This window comes from Capricornis sumatraensis, chromosome 19, assembly GCF_032405125.1.
Source record: "Capricornis sumatraensis isolate serow.1 chromosome 19, serow.2, whole genome shotgun sequence".
NCBI classification, from domain to species: Eukaryota; Metazoa; Chordata; class Mammalia; order Artiodactyla; family Bovidae; genus Capricornis; species Capricornis sumatraensis.
Genome location: NC_091087.1, coordinates 37,159,245 through 37,165,244, shown reverse-complemented (window position 1 = coordinate 37,165,244; position 6,000 = coordinate 37,159,245). Strand labels below are relative to the sequence as shown.

General features: G+C 47.2%; 1 pseudogene; it reads right to left on the bottom strand.

The window, feature by feature from the left end:
• Nucleotides 1–461: 461 nt before the first annotated feature.
• The window catches only part of LOC138094970 (transcriptional adapter 2-beta-like), a 34,068-nt pseudogene continuing 28,529 nt past the window's right edge, over nucleotides 462–6,000 (bottom strand).

The following is a 6,000-nucleotide window of genomic DNA, read 5'->3' as shown; positions in this document are numbered from 1 at the left end:
GCCAGCAGGAAAGGGCTCCTCTCCACCCATCTCACAGTCCTGTACCACTGGGAAGCAACAACAAAAAAAGGAAATTGCCCAATCTCTTCATCATATGCCCCACACTGAACACTTAAAGGCAAATCATCATCTTAAAGTACTACGTTTAGGGATTCAGTTAAAATATACACGGGTTTTGTCTTCTCCTTGATCCGATTGTTGCTATTGCTTCTTCTGAGGACAAGAAAAAGAACTGATACCCTAAAATAAGAACTCGATTTGTTTAAAAAAAAAAAAAAAGCAACAATACGGGGTGGGGGTGGAGCCGGAAATGCGTGCCCTCTCCCACTCCCGCCCACCCCGTTTCCTTTTGGCTCACAAAGTTGTTTTTTTTTTTTTTTTCTCCCCCTCTTCGCTGTCGGTGCGGCTCTCGCGGCCACCATCCAGCCATCCGTCCCTCCGTCAGTTCCAAGCGGCGGGCTTCAGGAGGCGTCTCTGGATATCCACCTGCTGTCGGTGAGGAAGTTCAGGATCCACTTCTTGAGGATTTTATCCAGGTAGCTGGGCAGGCGGCTCTTGGAGGGGATGCCCTAGCGCTTCAGCAGGTGGTCCTTAATGATGATGGTCTTCACGGTCACGAAGTGCTTGGGGCTCAGGTTCAGCGAGCTGCACAGCACCTTCTCGCGGTCTGACAGGAGCTCGAAGCCCGGCAGGCGCTCGATGTCCGCGAACTCGCCGTCCAGGCCGTCCTCCTTGCCGCGCTTGGCGCCCCCCGCCGCCGCCGCCTTGTTCTTGCGCTTTTCCCGCTTGTGCCGGGCTGCCTCTACTCTGCCAACTCCTCCATCTTGGTGATGCCTTGCGCCCGTAGCGCTGCAGCTTGCGGATCTTGGCGCGCAGCATCTTCTCCTTGTGCATGTACTCGAACAGGTCGTCGAACTCCTTGCACGACATGAACTGGTAGACAGGCCGCAGCTTCAGCCGCAGCTTCTTCTCCTTGGTGACCTTGCACCGCGCCGCCCGCTCCTTCTCCTTGCCCAGGAAGGCGGGCACCAGGTTGTAGTCGCGCGCGATGTTCTTGCACCGCTGCTGCTCGCGGAACTTGAACACGGACATGTCCACGTGCGCGCGCTTCAGCTCGATCTCCACGTCGTTGCCTAGTTGACGGAGAGCCTGCTAATGAGCGTCTTGGCGTTCTGGTCTTAGTCGATCTCGTAGTCGTCCGGCAGAGGCATGTAGTCCAGGGGCTGCTGCTCGGCCACCGAGATGTGTAATGCTCCATCACTTCCTGGGGGGTCCGGGAAGCGCCGACGTGAGTTGCCATGTCCACTCAGTTCCCGAAGCCGAACTGCTCGATGGCATCCAGCAGCAGCTGCTCCTCGCGGCTGGTCCAGCCCCCGTTGCCTCCGGCCCCCAGAGCGTGAAGCGCCCGCCGTCCATCAGCTGGTAGCCGTGGTAGCGGCGGTGGTGGTGGCGGATCTCGGCGCCGGGGGAGAAGCACCCGGGGCAGGGGCACAGCTCGATGTCCTGGCACTCGGTGCAGCGGAAGCGCAGCGGGCTCACCTCGGCCAGGCAGTACACGCAGTACTTCTTGCCGAGCTCGCCATCTTCCGCCGCCAGCCCCGCCGCCCGGCGCTCCAGCGAAACCGCGGGGCCGCCACCACCTCGGCCGCCCCGCCTCAGGCGCCCGCTGCTGACATTTTTTTTTTTTTGGTGATAATCCTGGGAGTCTTGTAGATCTTTATAGAACCGTTCAGCTTCAGCTTCTTTGGCGTTAGTGATTGGGCATAGACTTGGATTCCGGTGATACTGAATGATTTGACTTGGAAACGAACAGAGATCATTCTGTTATTTTAGAGATTGCACCCAAGTACTCCATTTCGGAGTCTTCTGTTGACTATGAGGGCTACTCCATTTGTTCTAAGGGATTCTACTGCCCACAGTAGTAGATGTAATGATCGTCTGAATTAAATTCACCCATTCTGGTCCACTTTACTTCACTTAGTCCTAAAATGTTGATGGTCACTCTTGCTAGCTCCTGTTTGACCACTTCCAATTTACCTTGATTCTTGGATCTAGCATTCCAGGTTTTTATGCAATATTGTTCTTTACAGCATGGGACTTAACGTTCACCACCAGACACAGCTATGACTGGGCATTGTTTCTGCTTTGGCTCAGCCTCTTCATTCTTTCTGGAGCTAGTTCTTTGCTCTTTTCCAGTAGCATATTGGGCACCTACAGACCTGAGGAGTTCATCTTTCGGTGTCATATCTTTTTGCCTTTTCATACTGTTCATTGGATTCTCAAGGCAAGAATACTGAACTTGCCATTCCCTTTCCAGTGGACCACATTTTGTCAGAACTCACCACCATGACTCATCTGTCTTGGGTGGCCCTACACGACATGGCTTGTAGTATCAATGAGTTAGACAAGGCTGTGGTCCATGTGATCAAATTTTGGAGCATAGAAAGGTTTATTATAGGGCTATGCAAGTAGCTGTGTGGTTTATACTCTTAAAAAATCCCTAACTCCCAGAAGGGTTTCAGCAAAGCATTTTAAAAGGCAAGGAGGGGAGGAGGGGCTGGTTGGTTGTTACAAACTGCTTACTGCAGGAATCTTCTATTGTTGCAGCCGGCCACATAAGTCAGGTCATGGATGTTCCTATAAACCTCCAACAAGACCAATGTTATTCTCTGTTCTGCAACATTTTTTAATCTCTATATGAATGGAAAAGTGTCACACCCTTAAAGGTCGGAGTCTTGGACTATCCTGTATATTTCAGGTTATAGCCAATATTCTTAAAGCAAATGGAATACAATACAAAGGTTAAAGTAAAAGAAACAGGTTTATTATAGACTGAGATTTGTTCTTCCCTATTACATTCCCAGAGGTAGAAGTCTCAAGCAGATTTAAAGGAAAATATTTCATCCAGGTTTCATAATTTTCTCCAGCAGAAGTATTAGTCAGAAAATTACCTTGTTCCTTATTACCAATAGCACTTGCAACCATGACTGTTTTTACACACTTTTATAAAACACTTTTTATCTTTTCTTCATTTTTAGAAATGTAGGATGGGAGAGGGACTGTAGTGTCTATTCAGTGAGTCATCTTGAAAAGGAAGCCTTATTCAGCATATAATATAATATATATTATATATAAAATATTATAATATGACTCTGAAAAAATTACTACAGCTAGGGACTTACAGTCTAGGTGATGGTTACTGACCACAATCAGAAGGACAGTATAGGATGTTAACTTCTCCCTGAGCAGCTTTGCACTCAGAAACAACACCCAGGCAACTCTTGAGAGTAAGGGAAGTTTTTCTAAGTGTATTAGTCAGCTTTCTTCAATGAAATATCTATCTAGTCTATCTATCTAAATTATAAAACACTGGCTCACACAATTATGGAGGCTGAGAAGTCAAGTCCAGAACTGACAAGCTGGAGCCCCAGGAGGGTCAATGGTGTGGTTCTAAGAGCTGATGTTTGTTAAGTCAGAAGGCAGGAAAAAGACTGATTTCCCATTTCATGGCGGTCAGGTAGGAGAACAGAGAAGGCAATGGCACCCCACTCCAGTACTCTTGCCTGGAAAATCCCATGGACGGAGGAGCCTGGTGGGCCTCAGTCCATGGGGTTGCTAAGAGTCAGACACAACTGAGCGACTTCACTTTCACTTTTCATTTTCATGCACTGCAGAAGGAAATGGCAACCCACTCCAGTGTTCTTGCCTGGAGAATCCCAGGGACGGGGGAGCCTGGTGGGCTGCCGTCTATGGGGTCACACAGAATTGGACACAACTGAAGCGACTTAGCAGCAGCAGGTAGGAGAATCTTCCTCTCACTAGAGGAAGAGTCAGCTTTTTTGTTCTGTTCAGGTTTTCACTGATTAGATGAGGCCTACTCATGAAATTAAAAGATGCTTACTCCTTGGAAGAAAAGTTATGACCAACCTAGATAGTATATTCAAAAGCAGAGACATTACTTTGCCAACAAAGGTCCGTCTAGTCAAGGCTATGGTTTTTCCAGTGGTCATGTATGGATGTGAGAGTTGGACTGTGAAGAAGGCTGAGCGCCAAAGAATTGATGCTTTTGAACTGTGGTGTTGGAGAAGACTCTTGAGAGTCCCTTGGACTGCAAGGAGATCCAACCAGTCCATTCAGAAGGAGATCAGCCCTGGGATTTCTTTGGAGGGAATGATGCTAAAGCTGAAACTCCAGTACTTTGGCCACCTCATGCGAAGAGTTGACTCATTGGAAAAGACTCTGATGCTGGGAGGGATTGGGGGCAGGAGGAGAAGGGGACAACAGAGGATGAGATGGCTGGATGGCATCACTGACTTGATGGACGTGAGTTTGAGTGAACTCTGGGAGTTGGTGATGGACAGGGAGGCCTGGCGTGGTGCTATTCATGGGGTCTCAAAGAGTCAGACACGACTGAGCAACTGAACTGAACTGAACCCACACTGGGGCGGGCAGTCTGCTTTACTTAATCTACCAAGTCAAATTTTAAAATTTTTTTAGGATTGTGAATGATTTGATTATTTTAATTTGCTTTCTATGTACTTATATTGTGCAAGAAAATATATTAATCAGGGAAAATAGTAATTTTTAAAAATTGAAGTGTAGTTGCTTTGAACTGTGGTGTCAGTTTCTACTGCATAGCAAAGTAAACTAGCCATACACATATGTGCATGTGAGCTCAGTCGCTTCAGTTGTGCCCAACTCTTTCGACCCCGTAGGCCGCCAGGCTCCTCTGTCAATGGGATTCTCCAGGCAAGAATACTGGAGTGGGTTGCCATGCCCTCCTCCAGGCGTCTCCCTGACCCAGGGATCGAAGCTGCATCTCTTACGTCTCCTGCATTGGCAGGCAGGTGTTTTACCACTAGCACCACCTGGGAAGCCCATATATATATACCTATATATCCTCTTTTATGGATTTCCTTCCCATTTAGCACCAAATAGAGTTCCCTGTGTTATGCAGTAGGTTCTCATTACTTATCTGCTTTATACATAGTAGTGTATATACATCAACCCCACTCTCTGAATTTATCCAACCCCCCGCCCCTTTCCTCCTTGGTAGGACCAAGAGGCCATCATACAGAATGCAGTAAGTCAGAAAGAGGAAAATATCCTGTATAATAATATATGTGTTACCTAGAAAAATGTTTAAGATAATATTATTTGCAAAGGAGAAAGAAGACACATGTAGAGAACAAGTATATGAATACCAAATCAAATGTTAATCTCACCCAGAAACACCCTCACAGACACACTCAGAATGTTGTTTGACAGATACCTGAATAATTCATGACTTGGTGAAGTTGACACAGATTATCCATCCAAGCAGGTAAAGTCACTGTAAAACAAGAGGAGTCTCAAGGATGAGCAGATTAAGAAAAGCTGAAGGTCAACAGGAGTGGAGAGGGAGCCAATAATGCGAATAACTTAAGGGCTGAGTGAACATAATCCAGTAGGTGAAAAGGAGGTGTAGCCATTTGAATAGTATTCACCAAAATTCACGTTCACCCAGAAACTCAAAAGGTGACTATATTGAATAGAGGTCTTTACAGATGTAACTAGTTAAAATGAGGTCATCCAGCAAACCCAATGGCTAATATTCTTAAATGGACGAGGAGATGTGGAGTCCCACAGACACATACAGGGGGGAGGAGGCATGTGGAGATGGAGGCAGAGACTGGAGTGGCACAGCTACAAGCCCAGGAAAGTCGGACTGCCAGCAACCACCATGCACAGGAGAACCAGATTCGGCCTTGGAGTCTCCAGAAAGAATCAACCCTGATAACCCCTTGATCTCAGACTTTGCCTCCTGACTTGAGACAATAAATTTCTGGTGTTTCTTAAACTCCATCACTTGTGGCAGTTTGTTACAGAGCCCTAGGAAACTAACACAGAAAGTGTTTCTGAAATGTTTGTGTATAAAATGCGCAGGGGAATCAGTGAGATGGAGATGGGGGTCAGGAGGGGAAAACCACAAATGGCATGTGAACCACAGAAAATATTTTC